The following is a 23,764-nucleotide window of genomic DNA, read 5'->3' on the forward strand; positions in this document are numbered from 1 at the left end:
TAAGGAGAAATTTCCTGACAGTGAGAACAATCAACCAGTGCAACAGCTCCAGTAGAGCAACAGAAGGTGCTCCAACACTGAGGGCTTTTAAGAAGGGATTGGGCAATCATTTGACTAAAATGGTATAGAGCAGTGATGGCTAACCTTTTTGCCGTTGCGTGCCAAAAGCATGGGGAGCTTGGGGGGGTTGCGCGTGCATGTACCCACACCCATAATTCAATGCTCCCTGCCCCCCATTCATGCGCACATGACCCCCCCCACGCGACCCCTGCTTTTGGCATGCAATGGCACGGTGGGACCGGAAGGCCCATTTTTCTCCCTCTGCAGACTCCAGAGGCTTTCTAGGAGCCTGGGGAGGGCAAAAACAGCCTTCACCACCACCCCTGGAGGCCCTTTGAAGGCCTGTTTCCTGACTTCCTGTGGGCCTGGAAGACCAACTTCCAGTGCGCCGGCCAACTGGCACACTGGAGCTGAGCTAGAGCAAAGCTCACGTACCCACTGATATGGCTCCGCATGCCACCTGTGGCACGCGTGCTATAGGTTCGCTATCACGGGTATAGGATCTCCTGCTGGAACAGAGGGTTGGATTGGAAAATCTCCGAGGCCCCTTCCAACTCTATTATTCTATATTCTATGGCACTGAACATGCTATTGAGGAATTGCAGAGAATTAATGGTGTTTATGACATAGTTAGATTAAAGCCTTTGGAATGACTAGTTGCCTTTCAGGAAAACAAAAATCTGAAACTGCAAAGGCAGAATTACGGTGGGAACATGGAACGTGTGTGAAGCACAAACATGAGAACGCTCAACACAGCGAACAATGAAGTGGTACAACTACAAATCGACATCTTAGGCATCAGCAAATCTCCCTCTCCCTCCCTCCCTCTCCCTCTCTCTCTCCCTCTTCCTCTCCCCCTCCCCTCCCCTTCTCTCCCTCTTCCTCTCCCCCTCCCCTCCCTCTCTCCCCTTCTCTCCCTCTTCCTCTCCCCCTCTCTCCCCCTCCCTCCCTCTCCCTCACGCTCTCCCCCCATTCCCTCTCCCTCCCCCCTCTCCCTCTCTCCCCCTCTCTCCCATCAATAGCATTCAATATGGCTCATGAAGAAAAGGTTTTCTCCAATTTCTTCTACGATATCCTTCACGGTGTTTCTTATTCTTCCCTTGAAATTACCTTCCATCATCAAATAATCATGATTGGCAGTTAGAAGATAAAGTAATTGGTGAGATTATGGAACACTTTTTTGGGGAGAAAAAAAATCAGAATATAGGTTTTGAGAGACAATCTCCAGAACAGCCCATCGTATTCTAACTGTATCTGCCCTCCAGTTCCTCTGATCTGAATGATCTTTTAGGACAATCATTGGACAACCAGGGCAATTGATAATTTAAAGTAACAACAGAAGGTAAGCAAATAAATGATGTTCCTGTCCCAAAGGACTACAGGAGTAGTTACAATAATGAAAAATGTGATTGGTAAATTAAAATCTAAACAATAAAACCTTTGGCCTCTAAATACCGGACTAAAAATAAGTGGTTTTTAAATGCATTTTATAAAGGCTGAGAGCCAAATGTAACTGCTTAATGAGCATCTTCCAAGCTCTGGGAAAAGGCAATCTTCCATCTGTCTAATACATCAGTCTCAAAAAGCAGCGCAGCTCCTGGGTTTCTCTTGCAGATTTCAACGTTTGCTGAAACACCAATTCCCCTTAGGCAGTCTGGCCCTAAGTGCTTAAAAAGGCAATTCCAAATCTTTTGCTTCCCCTGATGCCCCAGGGAGTCTTTTGGACAGCACCAGGTTTCCCATCCGCATCCAGGAGTTTTCACTTTCCTTTTTTATTTTTTAACTAATTATTTGGCATTTGTTCTCCAATTGATAGGATCCCCGAAATCCTAAACTTTTCAATATCCTGTAAGTGACAGGAAATTTATGAGTCTTCTCCTGAAAGCAGATGGGTGAGCCAAATTCACCATGAGGGAGACATTCCTGTTTCCCCAAGTGATTTCCACCAATTAAATTGTCTCTAGAAGCTGCAGCCTACACTTCCCATTGCATCTGAATCTGTATCTGAACCCTACAACTTCACTATTTGTTGGTTGATTTGTTTAACTTATATGCCACCCATCTAGAAGCAACTGTAGGCTTATTATTATATTAAAAACAAAATAAAACATTAACATATTCAAACAATAGATATTAACCCTAAAATTGTTTTTAAAATGTAAAGCCTACTAAGTAGAGGATACAAAAATGGATCTCTTGAACTATCTATAATAATCTCTATATTTGGTCATAAATGTTTCCTGTGAAGAGACTTTCAATCCCAAGAATTTTGGAATTTTGGGGAGAGGGGGAGGAAGAGAGAGGGGAAGAGAAGAGAAGAGAAAAGAAGAGAAGAGAAGAGAAGAGAAGAAGAGAAGAGAAGAAAAGAAAATAGAAGAAAAGAAAAAAGAAAAGAAAAGAAAAGAGAAAAGAAAAGAAAAGAAAGAAGAAAATGGAAGAGATGCTTAATTGGTTTCTATCCCTTTAATAAGGAACCAGGATGGAGAACAAAGAGAGGGAAGATGGTGAATTGAGAGGTAGCTCAATGATCTACTTGATCCCTCTAACCTTTAACAATGATATCATAGGATGATTCATGTCATAGATTGAACTGGTTATGTTCACACATGTTGGGGAATAGAGACCACCAAGCTGCTACCTTCACACCATATGCTAAGTTTGGTTAGGGACTTTTGGGGAGCAGGTGATTATGTTGCTGCACATCCAATACTGACGTCATCTGATTTTGGTGCTCGTTCAAGAATTGTTTTTTGTTTTTTTTTGGTGTGTGTGTGTTTGAGCTTAGTAGCTCAGATCTGCCCTTCTATATCCTTGTCCATGCTCCTATCGTTAGAGCTGTGTCTTATAAGTACAGGTAGTCCTCACCTTACGATTACAATTGAGACCAGAATTTCCATTGTTAAGCAAGGCAACCATTCAATGAGTTGCACCTAATTTCACAACCTTATATAGTTCTACCATTCCTTTACCCACACAACAAGTGCCAGGTTTGAAGTAGTGGTTGTGGCAGGCCCAGGGATGGAAAATGTTTCTCAACAACAATAAAAACTTCAACTCCTAGGTTGGGGGATTCTGGCCAAGGAACATGCTGGCTGGTGAATTCTGGGAGTTGAAATCCACACAGCTTAAAGAGGATAAGGTTGACCAACACTCCTCAATAGAACTTTGTTCTACTTAATCGGTCCCTTTGGCTCTTGATTGAAGTCCTTTGAACCTACCTCCAAATGCAGGCAGGACCAGGACCAGGACCAGGAAATAGTCAGGACAAAGCTTACACTGGATTCATCCAAACATACTATGTTATGCGCCATAATTTCCCACTTCTATGTCAATCAAATGTACAATTTTCAAATAGGGTATGGAGAATTGGAACAGGGAAAAGGCTCTTCCTTCCTTTAGAAGATTTGAACTTGGGGGCCTGATTAGTACTAATATGGGGAGATCTGCTCCTGAACTAATTTTTTAAAGAATACCTAATCGAACGGTGGAATTGAATGCCATAAAATGAGATGATGGCTACTGTTTTGAAAGTGATTGGACAACTTCATGGAGCATTGCTCCATCAATAGTCATTAACTTTGATGGCTGTTCATTACCACTTAAACCACAGACAGCATTGTGTCAATTTCAGCTTTGGCCTATCCAACAACATTTTTTTTTTCTTAGAGCATTGTAAATGTCAAATGTGCTTACCTTTCAATCCAATTGGCTCTGATAGCAACTTGATCCAACAAGAATTGCAAGAGGAAAGAGAAAGGCCTCCCTCCAATTCTTCTGCTTTCATTTTTTCGACAGGCATTTGACATAGATTCTAGCCTTGGAAAGCAGTATGTAGAGCTGATTTTGAAATATTAACCTCTTAGAATCATAGAATCATAGCACTGGAAGGGACTTTGGAGGTCTTCTAGTCCAGCCCTGCCTAAGGCCTTATTATGTCCCAGACAAATGGATATTCAATCTTTTCTTGAAGACCTTCAGTGATGGAACATCTACAATTCCAGAAAACAAGATGTCCCATTGATTGTTTGTTTTCACTGTCAGAAAATTCCTCCTTAGTTCCAGGTTGGATCTCTCTTTTATGAGCTTCCATTCATTGCGTTTTGTCCTGCCTTCAGGTGCTTTGGAGACTAGGTTGTCCCCCTTTCCCTTTTGACAGCCCTTCAAATATTGGAAGGCTGCTACCATGTCACCTGTAGTTCTTCTCTTTGTTAGACTGGACATACCTAGTTCCCACAACTGTTCTTCATGTGCTTTAGCCTCCAGTCCCCTTTGTAATATTTGCTGGTCTCCTCTGCACTTTTTCTAGGGTCTCAGAGTATTTTTTGTATCTTGGTGACCTGAAGTGGATGCAGTAGTCCAAGGGAGGCCTCATGAGTGCAGTAATCCTTGAGGTATGGTAGGCCATTTAATGAAAATTTTAAAAGCTGCATTTGACCTCACTTCAAAGTGAAGATGGCTGCAGTGGCCCTGCAATCATTTGTCCTTATGACCCCCCAGGTCACTGTAGCCTTTCCCACCTCTCTCCCCATCTGACCATGTCAAAATCCTGCAATGCTTGGTCCTCTTTCCCACATGCCCATCACGCCCCACATTTACATTTTGAAGCTCTCTGAATCCCATGTTATGGAAGGAGGACAGGCTATATATTTGTGGGCCATCCATAGTGACTCTCCAAATGCGGTCGCCATTTTGTCCCATCCATTTGTGTGTGGGGATAAAATGGCAGTCGCCAGACAAATGGCTTCATTTTGCTACCTTAGAGAGGTCTCCACAGAGCTTCAAAAGCTTCTGAATGCTGCAGAAAGCTTTTGCAGCACTGTGGAAACCTCTCTTAAAGCAACAAAATGAAACAGTTTGTCCCTGCAGTGTGTGGTGGCAATCAGAAAATGGCTTTTAGAATCATGCCACGTGACTGTGCAAAGAAGGAAGGCAGCCCTGGACCTCCTCAGAAGGGAAGTGAGAGAAGGGTGTTTGCCTGGCATGGTGGGAATCAGCCCTAAGGCCCGGGAGGACCCAGTGGGTGTAGGGAAAGGCCTATTGGGACCCAAGGTGGGGCAGTGGAGCATGGGGCATCTAAGGGGGTGGAGGAGACCTTGAGACTGAGAGCCACACAGGGTTGACTTTGTAATGCTTGCAATATGTTTTCTGTAGCACTGTTGCACTGGCTAACTAACATGGCTTTTCTTGCATTTTAAAATTGCTTTTTCAAATGTATTGTGTATAATTTGTCATAAGCCTCAATCTTCAAGAAAAGCCTCCCTTTTAGAACCCAGGACTGACAGGAGAGCATTCAATGCAGTGTAGATCACAATTTGGTTTTCATTGTTCTGAAGCCTCCATGAACAAAGCAAATATTCAAGGCCAACCTTGGGAAGCACTAAGAATGTATGTGACCCATACCGTTCTGATGTTTTTCCTTTGCAAATTTTCCTTTTCCTTTTACAGCGGTACCTAGACACTCATCGTTAATTGGTTCTGGGAGGCACAATGAGTACCAAACAATTTTTTGCCTTAAGGAATAATGTAGTGAGACACAAAGCAGCCGACACCAACAAGTTTCTAGCCTGTGCATTGAATACCAAACACACAATGAGTAGTAGGACAAAATGTTCACGTAAAATGAGTATCAAATTAGATGATTTTCAAAGCAGTTGAGTACCAAAGTACCACTGGATTCACAATACTCTTTTCTACGACTATGCTTGCATAGTATTGGATGCTTTAATTTTTGTGCTGTAACTGGACAGATGACCATTTCTAAACCAATCAACTTTTACTTGTAAATTTCTGTCTTGTGCTAACTATAAATGTAAATGTAAGCATTTTTCCAGGTTGTCTCTGTCTACTTTCATAGAGAAACTTTCATAAGAGCCTTGGTGGCGCAGTAGATTAAAGCACTGTTAAGTAACACCAGCTTCCTGCAATTACTGCAAGTTCAAATCTCACCAGGCTCAAGGTTGACTCAGCCTTCCATCCTTCCGAGGTAGGTAAAATGAGGACCCGGATTGTGGGGGCAATAAGCTGACTTTGTATAAAAAAGAACACTGCTTAGCCCCCCCCCCCCGAAAGCCCTACTAAGCAGGTATATACAAAAGTATGAAGGGTATTGCTTAACGCATTGTAAGCTGCCCTGAGTCTCTGGAAAAGGGCGGCACATAAATCAAACCAATAAATAATAAATAAAATAAACCCTCTTTTGTAGAGTACTCTAATAAATTGCTTTTAAATGCTCTTCCGACTCAATTGTTTCTTGGAGAGAGCCTGCCAAAGCAGAATCTAAGGCCAGAGGTGGCCATCCAAATCAGGCAGGCTTCAGACAATAGGATGGCCCAGCACAGGAGAAGCAACACCAAGGCCTACAGTCAGCAGTATATCTTCATTTAAAAGAAAAAAAAACCCACGATATTCTTTTGAAGGCAATAATGTTTGTATTTTGGACAGGGAAGGTAGATGGTTTGACAGAGGAGAATAGATACAGATACAGATTAACAGAGTTGGAAGGGACCTTGCAGGTCATCTAGTCCAACCCCCCGCCCAAGCAGGAGACCCTACACCATTTCTGACAAATGGCAGTCCAGTCTTTTCTTGAAAGCTTCCAGTGATGAAGCTCCCACAACTTCTGAAGAGGAGTGAAGACGAGTGGAGGAATCCATTTATGCCGAAGTGGAAAATCCTTCCCTCAACTGAGGTGGAGCCTCAGACACAACCTCTCTCCCATTTTTTATGCTGCTCTCTCATCAGTTCCCCGGAAGATTAAGACACTTCACAGTTCACCAGAGATGGAATAGGACAACTGGCCATGGCCAACTCGCTGCGGGACAATTTAACAATTCTATTTAATTATTTAAATTTTTTAAAAAATAATAAAAGTAATTATTAAAAATAATTACTAAAGTAATTATTAAAAAGTAATTATTAAAAAAGATAAAAAATTATTTTAAGTTTTGCCATTCACATTTCATTCTGTCCCTCCTTTTTCATCCTTTCTTTAATGATCCTATTCTACAATTTCTTTGATATTAGTGTTCCGCAGTGAGTTGTCCTGTGGCAAGTCAGCTGTGGTGGGTATCCTGCAGAGAGTTGGCCATGACAAGTTGGCCACGGAGAATTGTCATAGACCCCACCAGAGAGGCCACACTTAATGAACTGTCATGGGGAAAGGATTTAGGAGTTTACCTCATATTTACATCCCAACTACTCTCTGCCTACTCACTTGTCCTAAAAGCACCTATCCAAAGAGCTGTGGTGGCACAGTGGTTAGAGTGCAGTACCGCAGGCTACTTCTGCTGATCACCGGTTGCCAGCAGTTTGGCAGATCGAATCTCACCAGGCTCAAGGTTGACTCAGCCTTCCATCCTTCCGAGGTGGGTAAAATGAGAACCCAGATTGTCGGGGGACAAGAAGACGCTGACTCTGTAAACTGTTTAGAGAGGGCTGCAAAGAATTGTGAAGCAGTATAGAAGTCTAAGTGCTATTGCCATTATTGCCAGTCAACTTTTTAATTCTTTGGGGGAATTTGGATTGCCTGGAATTGAAGAATGGATATATGCTATATTAAAATACCTCTTGATTTCACAATTTGGTCCAGATGCACTAGCAGCATATAAAAATCCTGAACTATTTTTAATATTGGAATGTGTTTGGGATAATGCCAAGTCTTCAGCATTTTTCTATATAACTAGTTATTAATATCACAAAGATGGATCTTAATTGTTTGAAAACGTTCTGGAATAAAGAGCTAGAATATCCCATCTGAACAAAACAATAGCTAAAGAAGTAAAGATGTTTAAAATCATATCTTATGATCTTAAAATGTGTGTAATTTAACAAAGTATTATTTCATTGTTAGTGGACACATCATACTTTGATAAAAAGGTTTCCACATCAATAGACGTTATCCTGGAAGTGAAAAATGGAGGAGGGGATCCTTGCTGACTAGATATAGACTAGTTTGGGGCCATTTTATTTATTTTATATTTTGATTTAGGCATATGTTTGTGAAAAAAAGAAAAAAGTGCAGGACAAAGGTAGGTTTCTATCTTCATAAACTACAAGTATAAAGTATGCAGGAGCAGTAAAAATGATTTTTCATTCTTGAAAAACAGAATAACTCCAGTTTTACAATATTGGATCGATAATAATGCCTTCTCTTTCTGTTTTCAAATTGACATTTTATCAATCTAATGGAAGGACTGATCAATATTGTTTTGGGTGGAAGATTTAATGATATGTTTAAATGGGCTGAATGATTTTCTTTATAAAATATAATATTTTTGTTGTTTTTTTCCTTTTTTCCCCTTTCTTTTATTTGTCTCTTTGAATATTAAAGTACTACAAATAATTTTATTTAAAAAACCCACATTCTATGTTCAAACTTTTATTACAGGTATTTCCCCCCATTTTTTTTGTTACTTCGTAGTGTTTCCCACAAGTGCAAATTCACACACCCCCTCCCCAACCAAGAATTGTGACAGTTTGTTGATCAAATCTCATTTCATGGACTGTGACAGACAGACTGGCCTGAAATCACCCAGCCGGCTGTCATGTCTAAGGTGGGGCTAGAACTCACCGTCTTCTGGTTTCCAGCTTAGGGCCTTCACCCAGTCAGACCAAACTGGGTCTCCATGTTATTACAGGTCAGTTACCCAGACGTACCTCATAAAACCTCCACTGGAGCTATAAAATAGAACATACAAAACAAAATAAGCACACAAAATAAAGAAAAATATACCAGGTATGTGAACAGAATGATTCAGGGAATGACATGAAGTCCTTAACCAGAGGAATGTTGGTGGGCCCAAAGACTCTCCTGAAGGAGAATCATGACTGGTTAGGCTTCCTATCTCCCTATCTCATAGGGAGAATTTGGATTTAGGCAATTGAGAATTATATAGAGCTGTTGCATTTAAGCAGCATCTACTTCCAATTAGTGTTTGAATTCAGATGAAAAAAGCCACAAAACAGGGAAGGTTCTTTCAAAGTTGGTTTTCAGGGTTGATGATGTTGATGACAAGAAGTCATGGGTGGAAGATCATTAAAGAGAGATCCAACCTAGAACTAAGGAGAAATTTCCTAACAGTGAGAACAATTAACTATTGGAACAGCTCGCCTTCAGAAGTTTATTTATTTTATTTTATTTATTTGTCAAACATGTACAAGATAACAGGTATAAGTATAAATATGAACATGAACATAGGAAATGAGTACAAATAAATGGGGACAGTAGGACAGGGACGGTAGGCACGCTGGTGCGCTTATGCCTGCCCCCTTTATGGACCTCTTAGGAATGGGGTGAGGTCCACGGTAGACAGTTTGAGGTTGAAGCTGTGGGGGGGTTTGTGGATGTAACAATGGAGTCAGGTAGAGCATCCCAGGCATTGGCCACTCTGTTGCTGAAGTTGTATTTTCTGCAGTTGAGTTTGGAGTGGTTTACCTTGAGTTTGTATCGATTGTTTGCCCACGTATTATTGTGGTTGAAGCTGAAGAAGTCATTGACTGGTAAGACATTGTAGCAGATAATTTTGTGTACTATGCTTAGATCAGACTGCAGGCGGCACAGTTCCAGATTGTCCAAGCCCAGAATTTCAAGTCTGGTGGCATAAAGGATTCTGTTGTGAGTAGAGGAGTGGAGGACTCTTCTCGTGAAATACCTCTGAACCTGCTCAATGGTGTTAGTGTCCAATATACAGTGTGGATTCCAGGCATGAGTGCTTCATCATAGAAGTTTTTAAGAAAAGACTGGACAGCCATAAACCTCCTGCCTTGCAGGGGGTTGGATTAGAAGACCTCCAAGGTCCCTTCCAACTCTAGAATTGATTCTATGTTCTATGATTCTGTGATGATGCCTCCTTTTGATTAGTCTGGTGAACTCTGGACTGTCATTGCTTTCTTTCTCTTCCAGTTCTGATCTCTCCCTCCCTCTCCCTCTCTCTCTCTCTTTCTCTCCTCCCTCTCCTCTCCCTCTCTCCTGTCCTCCATCCCTCTCCCTCCCTCTCGTCTCTGAATGGTGCAAGTCTGGTTTTCACCTAATTCCCTCACCTACCATAATGGAGGATGACACTTTACACCTTATTAGCTCTATGTAGCTTTAAATAATTCAGGGTTTCCTATCACTTGTTATTTCTTAAATGAAGGTTATCTTCCTCTTCCTTTTTTCATTCAAGCAACGTTTTATACAAATTATATTCCTAACAGGGTGCTTAAGTTTGCTCTAATCCTCAAATGCCTATTTCAGTTCTTAATTCCCAGTACACCAAAAAGTGTTAAATAATTCAGCACAGTTTACTCATGTCAGCTCGATGAGATAGACCAAACCAGTGAATCAACTCTACAGGAAGATTGGAATTACTTGTACTGAGACTGGTGATGAGAACAGAACCTTGCAAACTGGATTATGCTGGGCCTCCTCCCTTTCTTAAATTCTTATGAATCGGGGGGGCATCTCCTGCTCCTGCAGCCATGTCTTTCCCCTTGTTTGCAGCCCTCATCATTGTGTATTTTCTCACCAAGAGATTCATTGGAGGCTATGAAGCCAACACGGATACGTCACACTGCTGTCCCATGGGTTTTGATGGAAACAAATGGGGCTGTGTCCAGTGGTGGATTTCAAAATTTTTTTTACTACCAGTTCTGTGGGTGTGGCTTGGTGGGTGTGGCATGGCTTGGTGGGCATGACAGGAGAAGGATACTGTAAAATCTCCATTCCCTCCCCACTGCAGGGGAAGGTTACTGCAAAATCCCCATTTCCTCCTGATCAGTTGGGACTCGGTAGGCAGAGAATAGATGGGGGTGGGGCCAGTCAGAGGTGGTATTTACCGGTTCTCTGAACTACTCAAAATTTCCACTACCGGTTCTCCAGAACTGGTCAGAACCTGCTGAAACCCACCTCTGTCTGTGTCTGTCTAGCTCCAGAGGCTGGAAGGGCAAGTGGGCAGATGGGTGCATAGCTCTCAGAGTCCAAGAAGATTGAAAGCTGCTTCCAAATGTTATTGGCTATTCTGGACATAAGGTTTATGGCCCTTTTTGTCCAGGCAAAGATCCTGCATCAAGGTCATCTTTCTTCCTCTCTCTACTCCAGGAGACTTTGTGGCCACAGATGGGGAGCTGGAGGTTGCTCCAGAGGATGGACCTCTGCAGGATGCTGGAAGAGAGGTCAGGTGGTACTCCTTCTGGGACTGCTGCACTCAAAGCAAGGTAACCAAACTGGAGCAGGTGACCACGAGGCTATAGCAGCTTGATGGGGTGGGGGGAAGGGAATCAGGTTGTACCTGGCTTGCTCTGCAGGGCTTGCTTTCTAAACTGCAACCCTTCAGTCGGCAGAAAAAGTAATTGTTTTCAAAGGGAAGAAAAGAAAATGGGCAGACCGCAAAGTGTTTGCACTTTCTAGTTATAAAGAGACTGACGGGCAGGTACACCTTTCCTGCCTGCCAGAATTAATCTCTCTCCCTCTTTCTGCCAAGGACTTTGAGGCTGACAAGCACAGGAAAGAACAATACAGAATAACAGAGTTGGAAGGGACCTTGGAGGTCTTCTAGTCCAACCACTGCAAAAGCTGGAGACCCTACACCAGTGATGGTTAACCTTTTTGGCACTTGAGTGCCAAAACTGGAGCATGCGCACCAGTGGTGGGTTCCTCCTGGTTCGGCCCGGTTCGGCCGAGCCAGTAGCGGTGACGATATGACGTCACTGAACTGGTTCTCTTTGTTCAGGAGCTGGGGCCCCCTGCCCCCCCGCCCCCCCACCCCCTGTTATTCTTAGCTTTTATTTGGCCCCACCCCCAATCTATTGCTGCCTCCCGAGTCCCAGCTGATCGGCTAGAAGGAAATAAACTGTTTAAACTCTTGCTGCGGGGCTTCAAAGGGCCGTCCTACAGCTGATCAAGGTCATCTTTCTTCCTCTCTCTACTCCAGGAGACTTTGTGGCCACAGATGGGGAGCTGGGAGGTTGCTCCAGAGGATGGACCTCTGCAGGATGATGGAAGAGAGGTCAGGTGGTGCTCCTTCTGTTACTGCTGCACTCAAAGTGAGTGCAGTCAAACTTCTGAGGCAAGATGTTCCACTGTCAGGAAATCTATCCCACAATTTTACCAAGAAGTAGGTTGTGGTTTATTTTGTCAAATGCCATATTGAAGTTCAAGTATATTATGTCCAAAGCATTTAGCTGATCCACTAATTTTGTTACTGTGTTAAAAAAAAAAAGGCAATAAGTTTTGTCTGGCATGAACTGTTTTTAACAAACCTGTGATGGCTTCTAGTAATCACCTTGTTAATTTCTAAACGTTCACAAATCCTCTGTTTGATTTTTTTCCCCCAAGAATTTCCCCAGGTATTGTCCAGCTAATTGGCCACAGTTGGAATCCTGCATCCAGTTTTGGTCGCCACAATATAAAAAGGTGTTGAGACTCTGGAAAGAGTGCAGAGAAGAGCAACAAAAATGATTGTAGCTGGAGGCTAAAACATGTGAAGAACAGTTTCAGGAATTGGGTTTGTTTAGTCTAGTGAAAAGAAGGATTAGAAGTGACACATATATAGCAGTGTTCTAATATTTGAGGGGCTGCCACCAAGAGGAGGGGTCTATTTCTCAAAACACCAGAAGGCAAGACAAGAAACAATGGATGGAAACTAATCAAGGATAGAAGTAACCTAAAACTAAGGAGAAATTGCCTGATAGTGAGCAATAGCAATAGTAATTAGATTTATGTACTGCTTCATAGCACTTTGCATCCTCTCTAAGTGGTTTAAGAGTCAGCATCTTGCCTCCAACAATCTGGGTCCTGATTTTACCGATGTCCGAAGGATGGAAGGCTGAGTCAATCTTGAGCTGATGAGATTCAAACTGCTGGCAGCTGGCAATCAGCAGAATTAGCCTGCAATACTGCATTCTAACCACTGCATCACCACAATTAACCAGTGGAACGGTTTGCCTTCAGAAGTTGTGGGTGCACCATCACTGAGGAATATTGGACAGCCTTTGTCGGGAATAGCTGCCAGCTTGTTTGCTGGTACAAGGCACTACCTACAGCCTTTCAAGCCTACAGTGTGTGATCCGGCCCAGAATACATGACTCCCCATCCAGACACACGATCGTAGCAATCCTTGGGAGCGTCTAGATTGCCTGGAGACTCATTTTGCAGACTCTGAGCAGCTTTCTTGGAAAAAATTTCCAACAGTGATGAGCAGCCTCATTTTTTTGTTTGTCTTTTCCATGCATATTATTCCATGAGCCTTTAAACTTCAATTCTTATACTATTCATGACTTTAACTTTGATTTTGTTTTGATGGTAAATGATGAAAAACTTCAGCGATGATAGAATGAAAAGTCCTATGAATCTAGTAACTGGATGATTGAAATGTCTTTTAAGAAGAGAACCACTTTTGGTACCGCGTGCAAAGGTCCTGGGCACTATTTTTATGCAATCTGAAAACTGGCAGATTCTTTCCACATCAGGGAGGTTAAAACAGATTCATTGAAATGACTTGATCCCCCGCCCCCTCCACTTCTTTCTCCGCATATAAAATGCCACACAGACAGACCCATGCATATTTCTTTTGCTTTGAATGCAAATCAGATATGTAGAGGATTTAAGCTTTTTGGAAAAGAGCAAGAGGGGATTAAACAAAAAAAGAAATGCACATCTGGAATTACAGCTCCATCTCCATCTCCCTGCCCCAAATTAATCATGTGATGGAAACACTGCCAGGCTTCTTGCTCCAGGCTTCCAATCATCTTCCAGTCATCGTCAGTAGCCTCCTGAGAAATGCCTCCAGGTGGCTCAGTTGGAAAGCACCAGCCCAGTCACACTCCCAGTTTGGGCTCACCAGGACCCCCAAAGCCTCTGGATTACACAGCACACCCCCACATATGATCTCCATGTGTCCCATTTCTGGGCAGGATGGTCCCTGCCTTTTCCCAAGAGAAAGAGTTTGCAGGTACTAAATCCAGGGTAACTAAATCATGAAAATGGGCTGACCTATGTTGATCCCAGGAAGAATGAACTCCATTGCTGCATGGCAAAACTTAAAGATGGACAATGATGCCGATATGTGGGCCTCAGCACCAAGGTGGAAGTGGACTGCATTCTTTAGATAGAATCAAGATCAAATATTCGTACTGCTTTATAAAACCCTAGTAAGATTACACATGGAATATTGCAACCAATTTTGGTCACCATACTACAAAAAAGATGTTGAGACTTTGGAAAAAGTTCAGAGAAGAGCAACTAAGATTATCAAAGGCCTGGAGAATAAACCATACGAAGAGTAGCTGAAGGTTTTGGGTTTGGCTAGTCTAAAGAAAAGAAGAATTAGGTGTGACATGATAGCAGTATTCCAGTACTTGAGGGGCTGCCACAAAGAAGGGGTCAAATTATTGTCCAAAGCACCCAAGGGCATAACAAGAAGCAATGGTTGGAAACTAATCAGAGAGAGAAGCAGCCTGGAATTAAGGAGAAACTTCCTAACAGTGAGGACAATTAACCGGTGGAACAGCTGGCCTCCAGAAATCGTGAGCGTTCCATCATTGGATGTTTTTAGGAAGTCTAGACAGTCACTTCCTGTGATGTTTAAGAATCCAATGAACAATCAGTCCATCCTTGCCAGAAAACCCCCTGCAGAGATTAGGACCTCCTACCCAGACCCATCTCCAGGAATGTCCATCTGTGCCCCGCTTGGTGCCTTCTTCCCAGGGACCTTCACTGTTCTTCTGCTCCTTGCCAAAGATGCTTTTTCAGAAGACAACTGGACATTTTTAATTTTTTCTTGAAAAACATTTCGCTTCTTTGGATATGACCTTCTAGTTATTAAGTGAAGACTCTTCAGTCAAGATTAATGGATAACTCCATATGGGCTTTTTGACAATACTACACAGGTGTTTGACTATTGTCTTCTTCTGGAATGTCCTTTCACTTCCTGGTGTAGCCTTCTCACCCAGGGATTTCCTGATGGGACCCAAATACTAACCATGCTTGTCCCAAAGGTGCTTTTCAAAAGGCAACTTGGTTTTTTTCCTTGAAAACATTTTGCTTCTCATGCAAGAAGCTTGTTCAGAATCAGATTGAGAATCTGCAGACACTCCTTGTTGGAGCTGCCATAAGTGTCTCATTCTTTGTATATTCAGTGCCTGCACCTTTGGGTGCTTTTCATGCACATCGACAATCACTTTACCCACAATTGTTGTCAAGCATCTGCCGTGCGTTTGCTGCCAAATGTCTGAGCAAATGCAATGAGCTTGGCATATGAAAATAAGTTCTACAAGCAAAAAGGAACCGAAGCAGTAAAAATAAACACAGCGGAGGGCATTTGCTCTGGGAGAAAGAATAAAAATGGCCCTCCTGGAAAGGGTGAGGGATGGTGAAGGCGGAACTGGAAGGCACATTGTGCAGATGGGATCAAACTGCACCCCTGGCTAATAGTTTAAGCAACTTTCATTCCCACAAATGCAATCCTGTGGGGAATCTTCCAAATGAGGTTGGAAAATGCAAGGTGGGCACTCTCCCCAGGGCAGGTGTGTGTGTGTGTGTGTGTGTGGTAGGTAGTGAAATGCACCCTATGAACTGAGATTGTGCCCTGTGGACAAGGGGCCCCTGAAGCCACAGCTCCTGCCCTGCTATGTTGTTTCCTCCGTAAGGATTCCCAGACTCTGTGATTCCTTACCAGATAAAATATCCAGAAAATTCTGATCTCTTTTACATACAGCTGTTACTGCCGGATCCTGGTTTTTTTTCAACATGGCTACATTCAGCTATGCTGTATGTAAAGTTAGGCAGACTTTGGCCTGATGATCTCACCACTAATTATAATACACTATTATGTCTTGTTCTGTTCTATTTCATTTTAATGTTTTGATTTTTACTCTGGTCTGTGACTGTAATAAAAGATGATAATGATGATGATGGTGATGATTTGGTTAATCTTCAGTTAATTTGATTCACAGCCTGGGACTGGTAAGAACTTAACAGTTCAAGTCCTAACCAAGGACCCAAGATCTGCTACGGTAATGTCTGAGTATATAGGCAGTTCCAAGTGGGGTGGTTTTTTGCAAAGTCAGGATATTCAGGTCTAATAAATTCAACATTTCCATGTATCGAGGCAGCCCTTTGGGGCTGCTCCAAGGGCTCCTATTATTGTTGGTACAGCCATTGATTTCTTCCTCCACAATTGCCCAACTTCAATTTGTAAATCATGATATTTCATTATTTTTTCTAGCTGTTTCTCTTCAATTCGTGCAGCACCTGGTATTGCAATATAATGGACTAGACCTTTTTTCTTTTCCATAATAGTGATGTCAGGCGTGTTGTGGGCCAGATGTCTGTCGGTTTGGATCCAAAAGTCCCACAAGATCTTGACCCGTTCATCTTCAAGAACTTTGTCAATTTGGTATTCCCAGTAATTTTTGCTGTGTTCAAACCCAAACTTCTGGCAAAGCTTCCAATGTATGATTTTGGCAACTTGATCGTGACATTGTAGACAATCAGTCTGTGAGATTTTGCTGCAGCCACTGATAAGGTGGTTCACTGTTTCATCTTTCTCATTGCATGAGATACATTCGCTGTGGTTGTTGAATTTTTGTTTTCATGGAATTGGTCTGAAAGGCTTGTTCTTGGGCAGCCAAAATGAAGCCTCCAGTTTCTTTCTTCAGCACCCTGATCTCAGCCAGCTCCATGTTAGCTTTCCTTCAATGTCCTTCAAGTATTGCCTGTGCATAGGCTTCTTTTTCCAGTTAGGAACTGAATACTCACTTGTTTCCTTTTGATGTTCTGCTTTCAATCTTGTTGTTTTCAGGAGGTTTCCCTTGTCCACCTCCTTCAGCAGAGGCTCTTTTGCTTTGTGTATGTAGTCATTTAAGCCGTGTTTTTCCTCTTCCACAGTTTGTTTCACCTGTAACAGTCCTCTGCCATCCTGAGATCTTGCAAGTACAATTGATCAATATCAGTTTTTGGGTGCAGAGCATGGTGCCTCGTCATTAGTTTTCTTGTCTTTTGATCCAAGTTATCAAGTTCTAGCTGAGTTCAATCAATCATTCCAGCTGAGTATATTATTATTATTATTATTATTATTATTATTATTATTATTATTATCTTTTATTCATTAAAAATGAAACTCAGTCAACTGGACATTTAAAAATGCATCACAAATACCATTGACTGGTGCTAATGGTTGATATGGGTTGCTGCCAGCATCCTGGGTATCAGCTAAGTACCTTCTTAAAATATATAATGTTCTGAGTAGCACAGTTTTTTGCAGTTCCGCTGGTGTTATTACAGGAAGCTGCAATTTCTTGAAGTGTTTTGTGAAATTCTTGGACATGGTACCAAGTGCCCGGATGACAATGGGTTTCACTGTGACATGTTTCATCCATAGCCATGTAGTTTTGATGGCCAGGTCGCAATATTTCATGATTTTTTTTCCAGTTCTTTTTTTTTTTTTACTGTGGCGTCTCCTGGTACCGCAATGTCAATAAATTGTACATTTTGGTTATCAACAAATCTGGCGTATTGTGTTCAAATTGACGATCCGTCTGTATTCGAAAGTTCCACAAGATCTTCACCTTCTCATTTTCTATAACTTTTTGGATACAGGTAAGTCGTATTTTTTACATAATGACCAGTGGATTAATTTAGCAACTCGGTCGTGTTGTATTATTATTATTATTATTATTATTATTATTATTATTATTATTATTATTATTATTTCTTTTATTCATTAAAAATGAAACTCAGTCAACTGGACAGTTAAAAATGTGTCACAAATACTATTGACTGGTGCTAATGGTTGATCCGGGTTGCTGCCAACTGAGTATCGTATTATTATTATTATTATTATTATTATTATTATTATTATTATTATCATCATCATCATCATCATCATCATCATCATCATCACAGGGACCACTTCAAAATCCCCCCTCTTCTCCCTCAGAACCTCAAGCTCTTCTCCCAAGCTCTCAGCACACCAGTCCCTGTCTCCTTGGAGTCTCTCTGAAACCAAAAATGTCTTCAGAGACCCCTTTGAGAAAATTCCCCCTCCCCCACAGCAGGGCAAGAGACCATGGGAAAACGCTCGTTTCAAGGAAGCCAAAAGCATCACTTACGGTTAGTGGAAGTTCTGCCAGCTGAGTGGGAAATTCCGGCGGAAGAAAGGTAGTGTTGGGTGGGGAAAGGAACCTTCTGAAGGGAAATAGGCCTTTATTTTGGACATGTTTTTATTATAGGATTTTAACCATAAAACAGGGGAATGCTGAAAAAACCCCATCTTTTAAGATACCTGCAAAGAGCAACACCAAAGAGCTGTGGTGGTACAGTGGATGCAGTATTATAACCACTGAATGCAATATTGCAGGCTAACTCACTGCCCACAGCCAGGAGTTCAATCCTGGCTGGCTCAAGGTTGACTCAGCCTTCCATCCTTCCAAGGTCAATAAAATTGTTGGAGGCAATATGCTGACTCTCTAAACCGCTTAGGGAGGGCTGTAAAGGACTATGAAGAGGTAAAGGTTACCCCACACATATGTGCTAGTCGTTCCCGACTCTAGGGGGTGGTGCTCATCTCCATTTCAAAGCCGAAGAGCCAGCGCTGTCCAAAGATGTCTCTGTGGTCATATGGCCAACATGACTCAATGACAAAGGCGCATGGAACGCTGTTACCTTCCCACCAAAGGTGGTCCCTATTTTTCTACTTGCATTTTTTACATGCTTTCTAACTGCTAGGTTGGCAGAAGCTGGGACAAGTAACGGGAGCTCACTCTGTTATGTGGCGCTAGGGATTTGAACTGCTGAACTGCCGCCCTTCTGATCGACAAGCTCAGCGTCTTAGCCACTGAGCCACTGCGTCCCTGTATGAAGAGGTATATAAGTCTAAATGCTACTGATTCTTAAGGGAAGATTTCACTCCCACTTTAACCAATGCAGATGTTGTGTCCAGGAGTTACAGCATGAAAAATCCAGAGATTCAAGGTTCCTAATGGCTAGTCTAGAGAAAAGAAGGACTAGGGAAGACATAATAGCAGTATTTCAGTATTTGAGGGGTTGCCACAAAGAAGAGGGCATCAAATTATTCTGCAAAGCATCAGAAGGCAGGACAAGAAACAAGGGATGGAAACTCATCAAGGAGAGAAGCAACGTGGAACTAAGGAGAAACTTCCTAACAGTGAGAACAATTAACCAGTGGAACAGCTTGCCTTCAGAAATTGTGGGTGCTTCATCACTGGAGGTTTTTAAGAAGAGACTGGACAGCCACTTGTCTGAAATAATATAGTGTCTCCTGCTTGATCAGGGGGCTAGACTAGAAGACCTCCAAGGTCCCTTCCAGCTTATTCTATTCTACTCTACTCTACTCTACTCTACTCTACTCTACTCTACTCTACTCTACTCTACTCTACTCTATTCTATTCTATTCTATTCTATTCTATTCTATTCTATTCTATTCTATTCTATTCTATTCTATGGTTCTTGGTCAGGCTTTGGTGCCTTCTCCCAAAGCAAAGCAGCTTTGCCAGCCCCTCCCCACCTCACCAGACAGGCCGAGTGGGTCTCCTTCTGCCTCGTGGCCACAGTCCTGTCGGGGAATGTGCATGGGGTCCCCTACAGCGAAGAGCCCTGTCAGCAGAACCTCATCCTGGCACCACAAGGACATTTCTTCCAGCTGGCTTACAAAGACACGGCAGCCCATCGTTTCCCATCAGGCGATGGCGCAGAAATGCAGAAATGTGCTTTGCATTTTGGAGGATTAGGCCGGGGCGGAGAGAGGATGGGCTTTAGCCCATGTGTTTTGCTTACCAAAGCAAAGTTGTGGTTTTATTATTTGAACTCTTCTCTCTGAAACACATTTTCCGTAGCAGATGGGCTAGTGATGGCAGCAGCCGGCAGTGGGAGCTGGCTTGCAGCTCGTCTTCCTCACAACCCCACCACGAAGATGCTCCTGCCCTCAAGACACCCCTCGCCTTGGTCTTCTTCCCAGCCCACAGGGGAGGCAAGGGGGTCTCTCACAGGGGAGGCAAGGGGGTCTCTCACTGTTCAATTCCAAAAGAGGGGGTGTTTCCCCTTCTCCCAAGGTGATCTTTGTCTGAATATGACCCAACCTGCTTCTTTGGCCGCTAGAAGAGGTGGGTAATTTGTCTGCTTTGGCCATGCCCTCCTCTTTGGCCCTAGAGTGCTGCCCTAGCCATCCTAGCTAGGCTGCAGGAGAGGCCAGACCATGCTTGAGTGATGCCCGGATGGGCTTTTCCAGGTCTTCTGTGCCCCCATTGGTGCCCTTCTGAAAATACCTGAGCTGCAGCCCTTCACAGCAGGTCAAGGGGGAGCCAGCCTGTTGTCCTTCACCCTGCCTCCCCCTCCATGTCTGGGCTACTTTGGGACCCAAAGTTGAGTTAGCCCTAGACCCAGGTTCAGATATCGCACCAACCGGGAGCCTCTTTGCTCTTCCATCCCATACCCGCCTTTGCACCTGTGGGCAGTCGGCTGGGCCATCGGTGGGCTGATTCCTTCTAACGGGCCAAACTTATGCACAGATCCAGCCTTCTATGGTGAGAGGTAGGTCCCAAGGGTAGAGCCTTGGTGGCGCAACAGATTAAAGCATTGTTATTAACATCACTGCCTGCAATTACTGCAAGTTCAAATCTCACCAGGCTCAAGTTTGACTCAGCCTTCCATCCTTCCGAGGTAGGTAAAATGAGGATCTGGATTGTGGGGGCAATAAGCTGACTTTGCATAAAAAAGAACACCGCTTGGGGGGGCCCAAAAAAGCCCTACTAAGCAGGTATATACAAAAGTATGAAGGCTATTGCTTAACACATTGTAAGCCGCCCTGAGTCTCTGGAGAAGGGCGGCATATAAATTGAACCAATAAATAAATAAATAAATAAATAAATAGAGCCTCTCCATGCCAAAGGGAGCTATATCTTCCATTTCAGGCACCCCAAAGCTACCCCAGCCCAAGATGGAGAGGGGGAGAAATGGCTGTTTTCCTGCCGGATCAGGTGGCCCTTGCTGGGAGGGCAAACGGAGAATCTAGCCGGCCTTTCCTTTCCTTCTCCTGGGTGGGAATTGCAAGGACAGGTCTGGATGCGGAGGCAGAGCTGCTCTCAGCCATCGGAGCAGAAAGGGGCATCTCCACATTTGCCCCCAGGTCATGCAATACTCTTTTAGTGATGTAACACTTGGGGAGGATTGTGAGACACCCAGGGAAACACATGGCCATGAACTCAGCTGATGGGCTGGCACGAAATTATATTTAAGAAGTCTTTCGGTAATACTTTAAGCCAAAACGAATCCACAGGTTGGATTACCAAACAAAAGCTGTTCTTCATGTTATCACTGGAGGAGAACCGAACACGGAAGCCAGAAAATTACTGATACATTTTTCAGCCCTCTCTATATTTTTAGTTTTTAACAATTCCAGGTAAAAAAAAATGAAATATGCTGAACAAATGATTTGAAAACCCACATTACAATACATTTATCGGAGGAGGTTAATTTGCAATGTTAAACTTGTCAAAGCTTTCATGATTCCCATTTCGTTCTCTTCATTTACTTAAAATTGAGATTATGCATAGCTTCACAATTCAAGCCTTTTTTTAAAACCTTGCATGACATCGTCATGGCTTCTTTCTGAAAAGCGCAGGGTTTTCAACACTGATTGAAACCCTGAACCCGTGTGCTGCATTTCCAGAAACCATACACACCTTGCTGGTGGCTGCATGGGGGTCCCCTTGCTTTCAGACGGGGGCTGGCACCCATGCAAATGGCAGAATTAATGATCCGTCATGAAAGGTGGTTTATTTCTGACCCATTATAAATTCAAAGAGCAGCATTAAAAAACGAGGCTTAATTTTGCTGAAAATCACACAGATGGGCTCAGCTTTCCATGGGAAAGGACTTGGACTGTTTATTTTTTCCTTGGTGTAGTTTCTACAAACTCCATTAGGAGCTTAAAATGATGTTTCTCTCTTGCTTTGACCTTTTTCATTTAAGCAAGACTGGCTGATTGATGCTCTGATCTCTGGCTCTCCCCTTCCTCCCTCCCTTCCCTCCCTCCTCTCCCCAGCTCCAATGACCTTAATGGCCTGCAATCAGCCCTGCAATGCCAGCCCTCCTCCTCTCTCCCACCCCCCCCAATCTGGAAAAACAACAGACAGGAGAAGGCATCTCCCTCAGGTTCCTCCAGTTACTGACCTTGTTCTTCTGCCATAAACAAGCCATAAGGGACGGGAGGGGCAGCTGCAGTGGTGTAGAGAGCTTCCATCCCAAAGTCTTGATTTTTAATTAATCGGAGGCTGTCCTTATTTCCTTACCGAGAAGTTGGATCTACTCTCACCACCAGCAGGCCTTCCCTTGATGCATGTCTGTGAAATAAAGCTGGACGTATCAAGCTGAGTACAGAAAGCACCCAAAGCAGTTCATGGGACCGTTTTTCATTTTCTTTGGACCGGAGATCTGGAACTGGCCATTTCCTGTTAATGGACTGCAACAGACTAGCATGGGTCCCCCACTCCCCCCAGCCCCCCCCACCCCAGTTGGAGCAGGTGACCGAATGGACTTTTCCAAGTTGGTCCAGGGCCAGCTTTGTGTCAGAACAGAGCTGGAAAGGACATTGGAGGTCTTCTAGTCTAACCCCTGTTCAAGCAGGATACGCTATCTGTTAAGGATATTGTTGTGTTACCAACCAGCAGAGTAAGTGCACAGAGAAACGGTACTGAGAGCAATGAATACAATACATACAAACTGGTTTAACAGAGCTTTTACTTTGTAGTGAAAAACAATTGCATAGTCTTTTAATCAATCCAAGTCTTTAGCCATTCAAATCAGTCCGAAGTTACAGATATTTTCTTACCATACAAACAGCAGTTGGTAATAAACAGCAATTCAACACTGGTAACAAATCACGATGATAGCAGATCCATCCACTTCTTCACACATGACAGAAACAGTTTCAACCAGCAAGTCAACCAGCAAGTCAAGCAATGATGAGAGCAGGTCCAACAATGACTATAGCTTGGCTCTCTCCTTATATACAGTTTACACTAGTAATTATCCACTTAAGATAAGTGAAGTCAGCAATGCAATGACTCAACAGTACAATTATGATAATTGCAGTCAGCATTCAGTCAGCAGGCATTAGTCATTACAATGACTCAGCAGTACAATTACTAAGCATTACATCTTAGAGTTACAGAATACATTTAAAGTTATAGAACACATATATTGCCTGGACAACTTGTTAGGCTTACACCATATCCTAACACTATCCTCTACAATGTCAGACAAGTGGCTGTCCAGTCTCTTCTTAAAAACCTCCAACGATGAAGTACCCACAACTTCTGAAGGCTGTTCCACTGGTTAATTGTCCTCACTGTTAGGAAGTTTCTTCTTAATTCCAGGTTGCTTCTCACCTTGGTTAGTTTCCATCCATTGTTTCTTGTCTTGCTTTCTGGTGCTTTGGAAAATAAGTTGACCCCCCTCTTCTTTGTGGCAGCCCCTCAAATACTGGAAAACTGCTGTCATCTCTCCCCTAGTCCTTCTTTTCTCTAGACTAGCCACATTCAGTTCCTGCAACCGTTCTTCATATATTTTTGTCTCCAGGCCTTTGATCATCTTAGTTGCTCTTCTCTGTACTTCCTACTTGATGAGGACATCAGAGCTTCTCAGAGTGGAAGGTTGGGATTCTGAAAAGTGTATGAAGCCCAGGTGACCCCAATGCATGGTTTCTTTTTT

The 23,764-nt window shown here is 43.0% G+C and overlaps 1 long non-coding RNA gene across 4 annotated transcripts in view; it reads right to left on the bottom strand.

Annotated features, from left to right (window-relative positions):
* LOC132711909 (uncharacterized) overlaps window positions 1–23,764 on the bottom strand; it is a 104,175-nt gene that overhangs the window by 72,581 nt on the left and 7,830 nt on the right. For all 4 annotated transcript variants that reach the window (XR_015729718.1, XR_015729722.1, XR_015729721.1 and 1 more), the window contains exon 2: window positions 8,630–8,736. This is a non-coding gene — a long non-coding RNA (uncharacterized LOC132711909). The remainder of the gene's footprint in view (window positions 1–8,629; window positions 8,737–23,764) is intronic.

The sequence above is a fragment of the Pantherophis guttatus genome, chromosome 12 (assembly GCF_059756535.1).
Source record: "Pantherophis guttatus breed Tessera chromosome 12, ASM5975653v1, whole genome shotgun sequence".
Taxonomy (NCBI): domain Eukaryota; kingdom Metazoa; phylum Chordata; class Lepidosauria; order Squamata; family Colubridae; genus Pantherophis; species Pantherophis guttatus.